This window comes from Sciurus vulgaris, assembly GCF_902686455.1.
Source record: "Sciurus vulgaris genome assembly, chromosome: 6".
NCBI classification, from domain to species: domain Eukaryota; kingdom Metazoa; phylum Chordata; class Mammalia; order Rodentia; family Sciuridae; genus Sciurus; species Sciurus vulgaris.
Window position 1 is genome coordinate 118,636,798 of NC_136466.1, and position 16,699 is coordinate 118,653,496.

A 16,699-nucleotide genomic window follows, 5' to 3' on the forward strand; every position below is an offset into this window, starting at 1 on the left:
TCCCAATCTGTAAAAAGAGAATTATCACAGGACTGCTGCCTTGGAACTGTTACGGAGATTAAAAGATGGAATGTGTGTAAAGCCTCTGGGACGGTGCTCGTGTTGAAAGTAGTTGCTAACCGCTAGCTGTCAGTGTTACGAGCTCTGTAAGAATGAAGGCACATCATAAACCCCACACAGTAAATGCTCAAGAAGAAGCTAAAATACTACTATGAAAATTTTGTGGTGGACTATTTTATTGGGTGGGGGGGTAAGGCCCTGAATCTAAAATCTTCTAATATTAGATTATTTTTCTTTCTACCAAGTAACTTCTGTGCTGCGTAGGTATATATTGTGTTGACCTTAGGACAAAATGTGTGGCTGGTGAAGGGGAACTTCTTGATCCTGCGAAGCTGCTCCCTTCTTGAGTTGCTTATTGTTGTCCTAAATGCCAATGATCTGCTGTGCTCCCTGCTCATCTGGGTTCCCTCTGTGTCCTCCTCTGGATAAGTTAGTATGCCAATACCATATCCCTTTGTATCAGCTTGACAAGCGCCCTATCCTGAATTCTGCTTCTTCAAGTGAGGGTCTTGGCCAGCTAGCTGACTGGAAGAACTAATCTGTAATCCTTCCTTCCCGGCAACATTCGCCTTTAATGGAGGTCCCTGTGGAGAGGCAGCAGGCTCCGAGGTATGAGCATGCTAATGGAGGGCAGGGAAGGCAGAGCCTACATTGGACAGACCGGTGGAATTTGGATAGTTGTGGGTCCCCAAGGCCCATTGTAAGGGCCCATAGGAAAGTTAATTTAGAAGGGATTAAATTGATCTGAATTCTAAACCCTGGAAAATAGGAAATGACACCTGGGCAGGTAGTGGATGTGCACTGTGCTTGTAGTGTAATATTGGACTCTAATTTCTCTGAAGAGAAAATATAAGATCTTTTAAATCTGGGAGCAAGAACAGCAAAACTACTTTGAAGCTGTTTTAGTGTGCTGCTGTTCAGAGGAGGCACTATATCCCGTATGATAAATGTGTGTGTTTTTCATAAAAATCACCAAAAAACATAATAGCGTCTAGCCATCGTCACACTCTCAGCTCTTGACAGAGTCTTCTACAAGTGTGTCCTTCCAGAAGTCACTGTATAAGATCTCTCTTCTCGGTCCCTCTCTTACTTCGACTGTCAGGAGGGTGGTTTTTGCCAGGTATTTGGCTGGGAAAGGGAGTGTCTTGCAAGGGAAAATCTCAGCACTTTCACTGGATCTCTGTGTAACTAAGAGATCAGCCAATAACTGGTTCCCATCTTCTGCCCAAAGAGACACAACAGGAAATTGTAATGCACGATTTCCACCTGGATACGAGTAGGGAAAAACTAAGAGCTATAAAAGATATTTTAGGACAGCTGAAGAGAGTTAAATATAGATTCTATGTTAGATTGATACTCAGCATGGGCTGTAGATGGTAGCAGCCGAGGCAGCATTGCCTGAGAGCTTGTCAGAAGTGCAGAGTTTCCACCCCCCTCCTGTGATTTATATAGGCATTGAAGGTTAAGAAACACTATATTAGACAACATTGTCATATCTATGTTGCATTTATTGTATATGAGAATGGTATAGCAGGAGAGTGTCTGTGTATGTGTACACATGCCTTCCAAGTTGAAGAATTCAGAAGCATGTTTATAGCCCATGAAAGGTAAACCCTCCAAGAGTTCCCAGACACTTGAATGGCACCATGGATTGTCCTTATTGGGTCATTAGAATCTTCCAGGCTGGATAGGCCAGGCATGAAGACATGTGCTACCCTGGAAGAGGAAGAAAGCTAGAATTAGACCAAGCCTCAAGGGATGGGGCCTCTGAGTTCCAAAGGTGCATGGGGATTTGTTCCACTATGGGACAAGAAGTCAACAAGGCTAGGAGTTCAGGAGTGTTCCCTAAACTCAGTGGGAATTTTTCCCCCTTCTTGGATGACAGTTTAAAATTCCTTCCCTCAGATGCTGTAATTCCCTTTGGTATCCCCAGCCCATTATCACAGCCAGGCACACCCCTACAATATTGTCTTTTGGCGACAAGAGAGGAGTGAGACTCACCCAGTGTACATGGCCCTTAGCGGAGGTAGCAGCATTTATCAGAAGAGGAAGCTGCTGCCAGCTCTTGGGTCTCACTTGAAGTGTCTCCTCAGAGGATCTGAATCCCATATTCAGGGTCATTAACCACTGCTGGGATTTTTCTCTATCTGCCAAATCACATAAAGGGAAGTGGTAAGGATGAACCTTCCCCAGTGCCTGCATTTCTGTAGCTCTAAAGGATATTGACTCATGGTAGGGCATTTATTTCAAATAAAACCCAGCACAAACCAAAAAGACTGGAGGAAGTATCTCCGCCCACTCATATTTCCAAATTCCATTCAGGTTTGGAACTTATTTGAACAATTTTCATTTTGAAAACATGAAAGGATGGAAGAATACAGCCTCTTTCTGCTAACAGTAGACAAAGATAAGCATCTCTCCACAAAGGTACAGGATTATGTTACCCTTCTGGAATCCTGGTAGCCAATTCAAGTTGTTTTTGAAGCACAATGCTACCCATGAGGCCTAAACCAAAAGAACCAGACATTCCAGATTGACTCAAATAATTCCATTTTTTAAATGTAATGTTCTGGCACCTCTGTGATTTCCATATTTGTTCCAGTTTTCATTACACCCTCTGATACTGAATGGTAAGATCAAGAACAAACTGCTTCATTGTTAACTCAGCTGCCTTCCTACCTTGTGAATATCAGGTGTAGGATGTAGTTTGTGGGGAATTAAAAGAAAGCAAAATTTCCATTCAAGGGTTTCCTTCTTTTTCAACCAATATAAACATGGGGGAATTGCTTTGTGGCTTATTATGGGGTAGGGGAAGTCTTAGAAAAAACCCAAAGGAAGAAAATTCTCAATGGAAAATGAATCTTTGATGAACTTTTAATTTCTGCATAATTAGGGAGTTACTGAGAGCCAAAATAAAACCTACTTTTTATTTCCCACTGTGTCTTATCCAAGGGGAAAGAAAATGACATTACTAACTGTTGAGCCATATGACTCTCAAAATACACAGTAACTTGACTGAAAGCAAGTCAAGAGCTCTTAGAAACCCAAAGATAAGGAAAGTTAAGTCTTTTGATTTTCTTCATATCCATTTGGAAACATTCACAGTTCAGAACTGGGAAGTCCATCCTATTATCCATGTAATATAGTTGTATTGTCTCTGACTCCACAAAAGAAGTTTTTCCAACCAAACTGGGGAAGAGCCCTTCTGTCCCATGTCTGGTCTGTGCAAGCCAGACTTTTTGGTACTCTGTGTGATAATTACCCCTTGCCAAACATGCTTGTCTGAATTATTCCATAAAACACACTTGATAAATGGGCTTATCAAGACCATTATGTCTTAAAGAACTTAAATTAGTCCCAGATGATTTTCTTTTCAGCTAAAAAATAAATTTAAATAAAATGTAAATGTAAACCTATTTCCAACTCAGAATCCCATTTCTACCACTGAAGCACATTCTGGCACCAAGTGCTATATTTATTTTTGACATTTATGACTTTTGTGCTTGTTGGAAACAAACAAGATCTCAGGTGGCTGTATCTGGTTTTTATATTTATGACTCTTCTGTATTTGTTGGAAACAAACAAGTTCTCGATTTTCTATCTGTAAAATAAAATAAGAACAGCTGCTTCATGAGGATCTTAGGGTAATTAAATAATAGACATAAAAAGTACATAGTGGGTGCTCCATAAATATTATGTCTTAATTCCTTTAGCTCTGCAGTTGATGAACACACAGATATGAGTTGATCTAATGATATTCATTTCTACCTATTTTCAAATTAACATTTTCATTGTAAAGGAATGGATTTCAACAGCAATTCAGAGTAAACTTTTTATATACTAATTGACTTTTAAAATTTGGACTGGGGGTCTGGGAGTGTACCTCAGTGGCAGAGCACCTGCCCAGAAGGAGGGAGACACTGGGGTCAATCCCCAGCACTGCAAAATAAAATAAAATTGAAGGCTTTTCCCTATTTGTTTACAGGGATGTCTGCTTTTTCTGGTCTTACATATCATTCCCTTTGGCTCCCAATTCCTGGGCTGACAGAACCCTATATAACCCTTTTATTTTGCACTCTACATTTTTCTTGTGGATGGGTTCCCCTGTCTGGAAACCTTTTCTCCCTCTCCCTTTATCATGGTCTTATTCTTCCTGTAAAGTCCCATGAAAACATCATTTCTCCTACAAAGTTACTTCTGATTCCCTTGGTCCCCCAATAATCTCTCCCTTGTAGTCATTCTCATGACACTGAATCTTCTTTAAAATTGTATTTGTTTTTTAAAAAAAATACCATTTTAAATTTAGAAAAGGGTTAGATTTATGGGAAAGCTGCAAAGATTGCATAGAGAATTCCACCTACCCTAAACTGTTTCCCCTCATGTTACACCTTACATTACTATGACACATTTGACACAGCTAAGAATATAATATTGGTATAAGCATTGAGCACTTCTCACTTACCTTCTAGCTGCCTGTAAACTGATAACTCCTTGAAGTCAGGGCCTTTGGCCCATAACTTATTCTTTTCTATAATGTGCAAAAACCTAGACTGACCATGAGCACCAGCTGGACACTAAAACAATGTTCATTGAATGAAGGAGTAATCACATTCACCGCTTTAGTTACCAACCTCAACAAAAGGCCTCAGTTTGTTTGCTTTTGTTTGTTTTAAGTAAACATAATGAAGTAGAATAGTATAGAGAAAAATGTGATTTTAAATGTAGAGTTTAATGAATTTTTACAAAGTGGACACACTCATATAACTATCACCTGGTTCTTTGAAAAGAACATTTCTTGCTCCCCAGAGGCCCACCATGCACCCCTTCGGTGACCACTGCCCTCCATCCTGACTTCTTACAGTGCCCCCACTTTTATTTTAATAACAGAATACAGAGTCATGGTCATGCTTGTAATATGAACCATTTTTACCTTAAAAAAGTGGCTTGAATCTATTTTAAAAAATTCTCTGCTTGATTAAAGGAAGTACAATGCTAGTAGATTTTCCAACAACTAAACAATGTCCATTGTCTCTGCAGTTTATATAGTTTCTGCGTTAAGGCTCAGCTTGTGGTTGGGTGTACCCACTTTGGACTGAAGGACAATTCCAGTTCTGACAACATCAGTCAGGCCAGTGTAGGAAGTAGGACATAAACCATTTTTTGTTTCTGTTCCCTTAGAAACACATGGAACAAAATAAAGTTTGCCAAATGGAAATATACAAAACCACTGAGGAAATAAATGTTATTTTTAGGCTTCTAAGAGGCTATCACAAATAACTGGGAGGAGAGTGGAAAGAATTCAAAAAGTGGATGACCTTTTAACAAGACAACACAGCCAGGTCAACAAGTGTCTACAGAATGTTGTGACTTGGAGGAAGGGTGCTGAGGCCCAGGCCTGGAGGGACTGAATTCACTGGACATAATGAGAACAGAGTTGGATTGCAAGCAGGAAGCTATCCTTCAGAAACAGGAGCAGTGAGAATCCCAGGAGACACAAAGAACCAAGCAGACGCGGAGATCTGGGAGCTAGTGGGTTTGTTACTGGCGACCATGTCTGGAGTGCTGCCCTCAGAAGTCTGGGTCTTCTCTACTTTTTGTTCAAATCTCCCTGTGGAAACATGGTGACCTATCTTCTAGGTGCAGACCACAGAGGCCAAAAGGGGACAGAAGTGCTATTCCCAGCAGACATCACTTCTGGGTCCAGTGGGAAGAGAAAGTCACCATGACCTGTCTCTCCCTTCTGGAATCACTCCTTCACTGCCAGTTCTTAGATGGCTCAAGAATTGGCAGCTACTTTGCAAAGTTTATGCCAATTACACAAATTTTCCTGCTTTATCGTGCAGATTAAATCAAGACAGAAAATTCAGTCAGTTGGTCGTTCGAGCTCTCCTGAGAGATCTACTCAGCACACTGGCTCCGCTGGAGACCGACTGTGTGTCACACTTTCTCTCATTAAGGGAAAGTCACTCCAGACCAAGCAAAAACAGAGGTACCAAGAGTGTTTTTTTCCAGCTATAATCTGTGTCATACTGTCACGCTCTGAGCACAGGAGCTACCTATGATGTTTTGGTATGAATATAGGAATGAGTGTTGCCTGCCCTTTACTAACCAGACTAAGCAACAGGCTTAGTCAAAAGGCCACAGGAGGCTGGATTTATTCTCCAACCCCCAACCTTTCTTTCACCATCCCCTTTCATTACCACAAATTTCAGTCAAGGTGGTTTGTAGGTGGTAAATAGAAGGAAGCTTATGCAGGAGCTCTGAGAGCCTTTTTAAAAAGATTGGTGCATTATAATTATGCATAATAGTGGTATTTGTTGTTACATATTTGTGCACGTACATAACATAATTTAGTCACGAGAGAAGTTTTGAATGACTCATAGCCTCTGCTTATCCTACATATCTGGAATCTTAAAGACACTTCCTATAGCTCTTTCATGAAGCAGGACAGTGTATTAACTTTCTGTTACTGTGACAAAATACCTGAGAGAAATCAACCTAAATGGGAGAAAGACGATAAAGTGGGCAAATTCATGTAATTGGAATACTTTGTAAAGTAGCTGCCAATTCTTGAGCCACCTAAGAACTAGCAGTGAAGGAGTGATATAATTCCAGAAGGAAGAGACAGGTCACAGTTTTTTCCTTTCTTCTGGACCCAGTAGTTGTGCCTGCTGGTCTCCCTGTTGCCTTCTGGGGAAGAGCATGCATTACTGACTGCACAGCTGTCACCCTCCTCCTAATCACTTGCTGGCCTTTGTGGTTTCTATCTAAAAGATAGGTCACCATGTCTCCTCAGGGAGAGATGTGCACAAAAAGGTAGAAGAGACCCAGACTTCTGAAGGCAACACTTCAGATGTGGCTGCCAGCAACAAATCCACTAGCTCCCAGATCTCCACATCTGCTGGTCCTTTGGGACTCTTGCTGCTCCCGTTTCTGAAGGATAGTGTCCTGCTTGCAAATCCAGCTCAGTGATCAATGAAGTCAGCCCCTCTAGGCCTGGGTTCTTGCTCTCCCCTTCTGTTCCAGCTTCCCTACTGCAAAGCTCTCCACTTGCCACTGAGGTTGGGATTAGTGCAAAAGCATGAAAACACATCTTTAAACAATCAGATTCTACTCTAGTTGTCCACTGTCAACAAAATATGGAAAAGCACTAGTTTTCAAGTTCTAGCATATTCTGCATCAAAGACTTTGTGTGCTGCACTAACCTTCAAACTCCCACAAATATGGGGAAGGGTGAAAGGGATGGTCCACTCCCTGTGTACTCCTACAAATTGTAAACACTAGAGAGGTCCAAGTAAGATTTAAGTACTTGATGATACAGCCACTAAGAAGACTCTATGAACTTTAAAGCAATATTTGATTAAAAAAAGTAAACTATTTCTTCTAAAGAAAAACAGTAAGGTGAAAAAAGTTATAAAATGACTGCAGTTAAGTAATGTGAAAGACCTGAAAATTGCAAAGGAAGAGAGAAAAGACTGGAAAGAAATGCCTCAAAATTAACAAAGATCGAGTCAGGAGGGTGGGACTTTGGGTATTTGCTTCTTAAAATTCTCCACTTTTGTTTGTTTGTGGTGCTGGGGATCAAACCCAGGGCCTTGTGCGTGCTAGGCAAGAGTTCCATCACTGAGCTACATTTCCAGCTATAATTTTTCAGTTTTTAAAAAAGCATGTCCTACATTTATAATTAGGTAAAGAAGGAACGAAACTATGATTTGTGCACTTCATCAGTCAGCTAAATCCATAATAAGAGGTGCTATAGCAGGAGCACCCTGTGTGCCCAGGGTGGATCTGACTGTCCCTGTGGGGGCGGGGCAGCGTTTCAGGGACAGCCCAAGGTCCAGGACTCTGCTCAGGCTCTGCTTGGCCAACAAAGAGGGGCCTGCTTTATCTCAGAGCAGAGAGGATGGCATACTGAGAAAACCAGAAAGTGCTAATTGATCATAAAGTCAGGACTAACCCTTGAAAAGGAGTGCACGGGGATGAGGCAGGAGGGGCCCTGGATTCAATTTCCATCACTACACAAAGAAAGAAAGAAGGAAAGACAGAAAGGAAGAAAGAAAAGAAGGAAGGAAAGAAAAGATGGCTATCATTCATGGTGGTGAGATAGTTGCTTGGCCAAAGTCCTTTTCAGTACTTGAGTCAAAATGGGTGACTTAGAGCCTAGATTATTCTTGGAAGACACTTCCAGGAAGAGGCCATGCTTCTTAAAAGTACAGGGTTTTATAGCCACCTGTACCATAGTCACATGTTATACATGATTTTATTTCTATTTAAATTGTATTGAACTCTTTTCATCTTGTCAAGATATCAGCTGGCAACCTTGAGGAATGATAAGGAGGTTTTTTTCAGTACATTGTTGAAGGAAGTGTTATGGTTTGGATGTGAGGTGCCCCCCAAAAGCTCACATGTGAGACAATGCAAAAAGACAGTGCAAGAAGAGAAATGATTAGGTGGTGAAAGTCTTAACCCAATCAGTGAATTAACACCCTGATAGGGATTAACTGAATGCCAGGGTGAAGTTCAGCTTAACTCAAGTGGTAGGGTGTGGCTGGAGGAGGTGGGAATTGGGGGCGTGACTTTGGGGTATATATTTGTATCTGGCAAGTGGACAACTCTTTCTCGCTTCCTGATCATCATGCAAGCTGCTTCCCTCTGCCACACACTCTGCCATAATGTTCTTCCTCACTTCGAGCCCTGAGGAATGGAGCTGGCCTTCTGTGGACTAGACCTCTGGAACTGTGAGCCCTCAAATAAACTTTTTCTCTCCTAAAATTGTTCTGGTCAGATCTTTTGGTCACAGCAGTGAAAAAGCTGACTAAAACAGGAGGGCAGGACTTGGGTCTGGAGCCAGGCTGGGGGCCTATGTTCCCCACTTGGGTTAACCATGAGGGTCTGCAGGAGAGAGAGTGGGTGCCCTGTCAGGCACCTAGCAATCTTGAGGAACAGAGTTGCTGATTCCTGAGGAGACCCTCAGAGGAAGTAAAAACCTTTGTGTAATCAGTATTTCCTTGCAGAAAATCCTGAAAAAAATGGCATAAAGAGTATCTTAGAGAAGAAAAGAAAGGGATCAAAGATGGGGCAGGGAGTGAGGAGGGCATAGCCATGTGATGCTGCCCTAATATGGTACTGCTTTAGGTGAACTAGCCAAATTTCTACCCTGCCCTAATCTTGTTTCTCTGAGGACAGGAATTCTGTCCATAAGTTCCTCTTTAGGCAGGTCAGCTGAAACCAGCTGAATCTAAGATGGTTGCCAGACAACCTCTGACTTCTATAGTTATAATCTATCTGCATGTTAAATGACACTCCCCACCCCCGTACCATGACTGTTGAGAATTGCTGTATCAATGATGGGAAAGACCTGCAAAATGAGCATAAGGAGGTGGCATCTGAACTCCCCCCAAATATCTACCCATTTCCAGAAAAAACCTGAATATTCCTCCCCTCTACTAGCCTATCCTTCCCCCTAATTTCTTTTGCCCTAACCTCTCAACCCCTAATGGTCAAGAATTGGATTTGTGAGTCTGTCTCACACTTCTTTTTTGGCTGTTCAGTTTGTGCTCAGTCTTCTTATTGGTTCCACAGTTATGAGATGGAAAAAGGACCCAGTTTGGGGTCAAAAATTGGTAACATCCGGTGTTAATCTTAGATTTTGCAAAATATTCTAAGAATTCTGGGTGAGGTTAGATGCTATTTTTAGCCAGAGTAAATAGGAAGAAGAATTGAAGCATATGAAGTGGGAAAACTACTGGGCCCTGCTCAGGAGAGGACAGGGAGGAGCAGATGAGCGAGGGACACTTCCATCTTGCTTTTAGGGTATTCCATCTTGCAGCAGATTGTTGAACTAACTTGGCCCTGTGGTCACTTGGCCCAGTGGATTCCCTGCAGCTCAGTGCCCCAGTTGCCTCATCCTATGTTTGTCACCTTGTGGATTAGGCAGAAGCTAAAACAGTGAACCACAGAGGGTTGGTGATCCAGTTAGCAGGATGTAGGAAAGAACCTGGAACCTGGAGATGGAGTTTGATTCCAGATGAGCAGAACTAGCAACTCTGAAAATTACTACCCACTACAGACTACCCTGCTCATTTGTTTTAATCACACCGGACCTTATCACAACCTTCTTATTTTCTCTCCCTTTTTTCCTTTCTCTTACAAACAAAGGACTCACTAGGGTTACCAGTACAGTAAGTGATATAGCATGTTAGATTGCCTTGGCAGGGAAAAGGACCTGTTTTCTGCTTTTGATCGCTGTTGGAGTCTCAGACCCTTAAATCTTTTGAACTCACATCCATTGTTCCAGACTAGCTGCTACCAATTCCACAGCCCCTGCTCTTTCTTGATTATATTTCTTTGGCTCAAATATGATGTCCTTGCTTTCTCTCATGGGCCCAAGGGGCTGGGTGTAGGGCAAAAGGGTTCCTAAGCCAAAACCAGAAGCTTGATTCCCTATAACGATTTGAAGCAAAGGATAATCAGCATCAGTATCAACTGGGTTTAGGAGAAATAGCAGTAGGTTTATGCAGCTCAGGTAAGATAATCTAGTTTCAAGGCAGGGGAGGAACAGATAGGGATGTTTGGTAGCTATTCAAATCAGAGCTTCTCAAATTGGAATAATAATAAAAATTACTCAGGAAACTTAAAAAAAAAAAAAACAAACAAACAGAGTTCCAGGGTTGGGAGTAGTGCAGACCTCTGATTTCAAAGCTCTGGGGTGATTCTGACATCAGCTAAGGCAGGTCACTGGCTTATGGCCTTGGCTACTTTGCATCAGGGGCAGCCCTCTACTGAGGCAACACAGTGTTTTCCTGGGGGTGGAGTTGCTGATAAGACCTTCTCAGGTTCCGGAGATATATTTCACCCAGACTTCCAAAATTCTGAATTTGCTTCAGGGATGGCCTTAAGATTTGAGACTCAAAGCTGAGGTGACCTGGGAAGAGGACAGAAGCTCCTGATCTCCGGAGTGAAAGGCATAGTGAAGAGTTTTAGGCTCAGGTCAGACTCCAGTGAGTTGGTGGCACAGACAGAATTTGAACTTAGGGCCATTTGAACTCTAGAGTGTGGGCTTCTTTGATGTCAGAAATCTCATTTCGTTTGTTTAGTCTCAAAAGGGAACTGAATACAAGTTGAGGAGCTGGGATGGTAGTAATGACAACAGTTTAGGGAATGAAAGACAATAATGTAATAGTGCAGGGGATAATAATGGGAGCATCCAAGGCAGCTGCTCAGCTCTGTGGGGGAATTCACCAGCTCAGCCAGCATGAAGAATGGTAAGATAATTTACAGGAGTCTAGAACTCAGAGTTAGATCGGTACTCTGGCTTTGACTGAAAGAGGAAACAACCATTCCTAAAACTAAGGCTATTGAGGTTAGGATTTGCTGAGCTCTGTGCTAACCACTTTACAAATTTTAGGTAATTTAATCCACATAACAGTCTTTTGAGGTCACTATATGTCTAGCTTATACATAGGATCATGGGGATCAAGGAGTTTAGGTAAATCATCTAAGAATTCCCAGCTAGTTGGTGGCAGAGACAGAACTTGATCTTGGGGCTGTTTGGCTCTAGACTGTGGGCTTCTTTATGTTAGATATCACACTTCCCAGGCCCATTTAGTCCCAGAAAGGAACCAGTTACAAACTGAAAGTTGGGGTGGTACTAATAACCACAGCTGAGGGAATGAATGACAATAACACTAAACAAAGCAAAGAGCAATTAGTTTTTAAAGCCTCACATATTTTGGGGTTGTTGCTGCATAGTGTGAGAACTGAATAAAGCCCACGACATCTTAAAATCAACCTGGGGGGTTAGGTAGGGGCATCATAAACCAAGCAGTGGATCTAGTGGATCTATCTAAACTCATATTTTAATAAATAGCTATACATACCTCTCCAGAATCATTTAAAAGGAAACCAGTGTAATTTTGTTGGTATCACTCTTCCATTTTTAGCAGTATCTCTAAAGTGCTTGCCAATTTGGTTTGAGGAGATTGGCCATGACTTGGAAACCTTGTTGTCCTTGTAATACAGAATTGAGAGTCCACTGAGGGAAAAGTAAAGGAAATGACAAAGTACCCTTTGGAGGATGATGACAGAAATCTACGCCTGAAAATAATCACACCTTGGGGATCTCGGAGGATCTGCAAGCACTGCCCATTACTCACCAGTTGTAAGATCTCCCAGCATTAATCCATCTTGGCAGAGGGAAGAACATTACCAAATGACTACATTGCCTGCTGGCTTCTTCCAAGCTTCTGGCTGGAAAAGCAAAGGAGTAAATATTCACTCTGTAAGATGGAATTATTTCCTGTATAGAATCTGCCTCATGGAGGTCCTTCAGGCAAAGTAAATAAGAATTTAAATTTTTATGTATTTATTTATTTTTTGATCACATGTCAACAAATTCTGGAGCACCTAAATTCTGTCTTGGAGGCAGTTCCTTTACGGTTTAACCAGACACATACAAGGCCAGTGACCACCAGGGCCATTTTCTAGCCTGATAGCAATTTTATAACACTATGTAAATGCCAAAATTTGCCCCTATAATTGGCTGAGAAGGGGAAAAAATATGGTTCTTGAAGGTGCTTTAACATTTTTGGTTAATAGTTACATCATTTCCAGTACATAGGTGGTTAGAAAAATGTCTACTTGTAAAAAAGCAAAGTAAAACAAAACATTTCTCCCCCTATTGGTGGGATAAGATTTTACTTACTCACCAATAGAAAGGAAAATGTAGAAAAAAGCACAAACAAGGCAGACATTTAGATACTGGAAGACTTCTTTTGGCCACCACAGATTTTGAAAAGGCTGCTTCTTCTTAGGGAGCTCTCCCCCCCCCCCCCCCCCCCTTGTCTTTTTTCTTTATTCTCAATGCTGGAGATTGAACCCAAAGCCATGAACATGCCAGGCAAGTGCTCTACCACTGAGTTGCATCCTCAGTCCGTCCAGTGGTTCTTAATGAGATTGTCAAGAGATTAAGAAGAAAACTGTGTTATTAAGCAATAAGTCTCAGGAGACATTGGGTGTTTTGAATATTTAATGAGTGAGAGAGTGTGTGGTAAATGTACCATTCTAGAATGTTACCAATCTTGGTTAATAGGAGATTTTCCTTGGAGAGGAGACAATGAGTATGCTACCCACATTATGCATACAGAGAGGGTTCACCGAAGAGCTAGAGGCAAGTCATGAACCATATCAGAATGTTGATCCTCACCTCATAAGGTGAATAAGGTTGATGGAAACCTTATTCTTAAACCTGGGACCATCACCAGCCAATGGAAGAGATGCATTTGCTACTCATATAGTCCACAGGGCTGGGAGGAATATCTTGTTCCTCTGATAATGGAGTGGCCATTGGATTGCAGGTTTGGTGAAGAACCTTCTTCCCCAGAGCACTTCAGAGGTTGGGGGTCAGAGGCAGAGGGCTGTGATCCTGGGCAGTGATTGCTCTGAACGTTCTTTGGTTACATTGAATCTGAACTCCTAGGACTTTTTCACGGAAAAACCATGGGCCTCTGCAGGTGAGCTGAATCATCATTTGGCTCAAGTCACAGATTCCTGTTACTAAATCTGAAGGCCTATGCCCAAGTTTGACTCCAAGTTTGTGGAGTGTTTGACTGAAATGTTTGTGTGGCCAATGGTGAAGTGGCACAGGCCAAGTCACACGGAACAGACAACACCTACAGCTTCCACCTGCTAAACTTCTTGGCTTCAAGGGCCATTTTATCTTAGGGAGGATTGACTGGTTTCTTGGAACCAGAGTCTATGAGTGGAGTTCACATCAGCAAACGGTAATTGCTGGTGGGAAGAGGAAGAAGAGAGGATTAAGAGAGATTGAAGAGAGTTCTGGAAAGGTAGGCTTGGATTGGCAGAAAAATTTCATGAGTGATCTTTGGAGAGCAGTTTCATAGAGTTTCAGTAGGAGTGTGAGGAGCACTTGGTCTGCTAGCAGATGGGGAAGATGGACAGTGAAGAGGGAGAGAAGGAAGAGCTGTGCAGAGGAGTATTATACAAGAGTACCCTGTCTCAAAGGACATGCTTCACATCATCAGCAATATACATTTGACATTTATATTGACAAATTTTCCTGAAAATTCAGTAAAGTGTCTTGTTTAAACAAGTCAGTATATTGCCACTCTTTTTGACACTTGGGAATAAAGTGGGTGCCTTTAACCAGTTCACACAAAGGTACTCTATGGGCTGGCAATAACCCTGAGGAAAATGTACAGTATTTAAAAGCCATTCCAGGAAATAAGTCACATAAAAGCAGTTAGAACCAATGACATACCTTAAAGAAGAAATTTTTATTTCCTAACCTTATCAATATTATGGTTCAGATGGAGATATTGAAGGTTAATATTTTTATGGGAGATAAGGAAGAGATCAATGGAAATGAATCTGTCACCCTGTATTAGAACACAAATACTTTACGTTCTGAAATTTCCCAAGGGTTTTCTTTTGCAATCTGATCTTGTCCTAACTCCTACCCACTAGTGTATGACACCATTTGCTGTGGTTGCTAGATGGGATTTGAAAGCTGCTAGAGAATGGTTAAGTAGGAAAGAATGATTACTCAAGTCAAATCTACTTGGTTTAGGTATGAAATCCTTGATGTTTTTCAAAAGCAGCATTCAAAGCAAGTTAAATACAAATTTGACTTTCACTTATGACACCTTAGGTAATGAAGGGCCTCTGGTAAAACTCTCCCAATTTATTATTTTCTTTTCTATGTTCTTGGGAAAAAGAAGTTTAGGAACATGAGTCAAGTTTAAGACAAATGAAACCACAGTGCTTGGTGGGGGGAGATCCACTAATCTTTCTTGTAGGTATAGTTGTGCTGCCAAAAAAAGAGGCACCAAAAAGATTATAGGTGGAGAACAAACACTCTAATCTTGATGTCATAATGGAGGGCATTCCACTGATTAACTTTTTGAATAACTAGTTTGTTATCTACTAACTTTGAGGTATTTCTTATGACATGATGGCCATGGCAAGGGTATATTCAAACACCTGTATAAATCACTCATTGTTTCAGTGAACTGAACCATTTTATCGTATCTGATAAACAAGTGACTAGCTTAGCCTTGGAGCACTAGAAAGACTTACGAAGATCATTAATTATGTTTCCCCATCATGTAATCATTATGTTTAGGAAAGGGCAGTGCTGGGACCTGAGAACAGACAAGCTCTCTGAGATGGCTGATAGGCTTCTCAGGTTGGTTGCTTAGATGGACTTGACTTTCTGCAGTTTCCATGAAAAATTCAGCATATCAAAAAATAATTTCATAAAGTAATACTGAAGGGAATGTGACTCTTGGGTAAGAAAGAAAAAGGTCTATTTTGTCATTTTAGAATCTCATGTTCATTAGATGTTTTTCACTCCTCAGTTTTCTGCAGTTTTTATCCAAGACTGATCTTCAGAAAAAAGTTCTCAGAACTAGTGGGGGTAGTATATTAAAAAGCAAAACTAACAGATTTCTGGACCTCAATGTAGACCAATGGTCCTGTCATTTCTGAGGCCTGGGAACTGATTTTGACAAGATTTCCTGACACCTTCATCTCCTTCATGGTGATTCTGAAGCACATTAATAAATTTATATTCTCACTCTCACATTTTGTGTTCTGTGTGTGCATGTATGTGTGTGGGAGAGGTGGGGTGGGGGAGCGGAGGGGGGGAGGGGGAGAGAGAGAGAGGGAGAGGGGAGAGAGAGGGAGAGAAAGAGGGAGAGAGAGAGAGAGGGAGAGAGAGGGAGACATAGGAGGGAGATCCTTAATTCAGTACTAAACCATGAACAGAGACAGACTAGTCTGTATTGAGAGTTTTTTTCTCTGTTGAAATGAGCAAGGAAGTAGTTGGAGAAAAGTTGGGTGTGATTATAAAGGGCATACAACTGGTTGTGTGGTGGGCTGATAGGCCTTGGACTAAAACATATGAAACTGCAAATTTGCAAAACTGTGAATTGCATGGTTATTCAGAATGCCGTTTAATAAAATGGAACACACCATGTGTTAGCTTTCCATCACTGTGACAAATAACAGAGAAAAATAAAGTTAAAGGAGTAAAAGTTATTTTGACTTATGGTTTCAGAGGTTTCAGTCCATGGTTATTGGCCATATTGCTTTGGGCCTGTACACCATGGTGGGAGTGCATGGCAGAGGAGGATACTCACTTCGTAGTGGCTCAGAAGCAAAGAGAGAAAGGAAGGGACTTTGATCCCAGTACTACCTTCAAGAACACACTTACAAACACCTAACTTTTTTCCACAAGGTCCCACCTCCTAAAGGTCCCACCACTTCCTGTTAGCACCACAGGTTGGTGACCAAGCCAACACATGAACTTTTGAGGGAAATTTAAAATTCAAACCATAGCACCCTGTCATACAACTATCAAAGTTTGAATCCTAAGAAATCGAAATTTGTTACTATTTCCAAAGATAAATTTGATTCTTATCAAATAAGATATTTGAAATTTAAAAAATCTGAAATATCTAAACTAAAACTTGTATATTCCAAAGTTTTAGACATTTAGAAAATATGATAAATGCCTGGATTCAGCCTTTCAATCTTGTCTGTAAATAGGCATTTAAAAATGCTAATATGTCAATAATGAAGATATGCTGCAATTCTCATAATCTTATTTCATCTAACT

General features: G+C 41.2%; 1 long non-coding RNA gene across 1 annotated transcript; it reads right to left on the reverse strand.

The window, feature by feature from the left end:
- Nucleotides 1-1,566: 1,566 nt before the first annotated feature.
- LOC306664134 lies at nt 1,567-14,421 on the reverse strand. The gene is made up of 3 exons (XR_013764653.1): nt 12,768-14,421; nt 12,216-12,309; nt 1,567-1,776 (listed from the first exon to the last, which is right to left on the reverse strand). It is a non-coding gene; the product is annotated as an uncharacterized lncRNA (long non-coding RNA).
- Between the last annotated feature and the right edge of the window lie 2,278 nt (nt 14,422-16,699).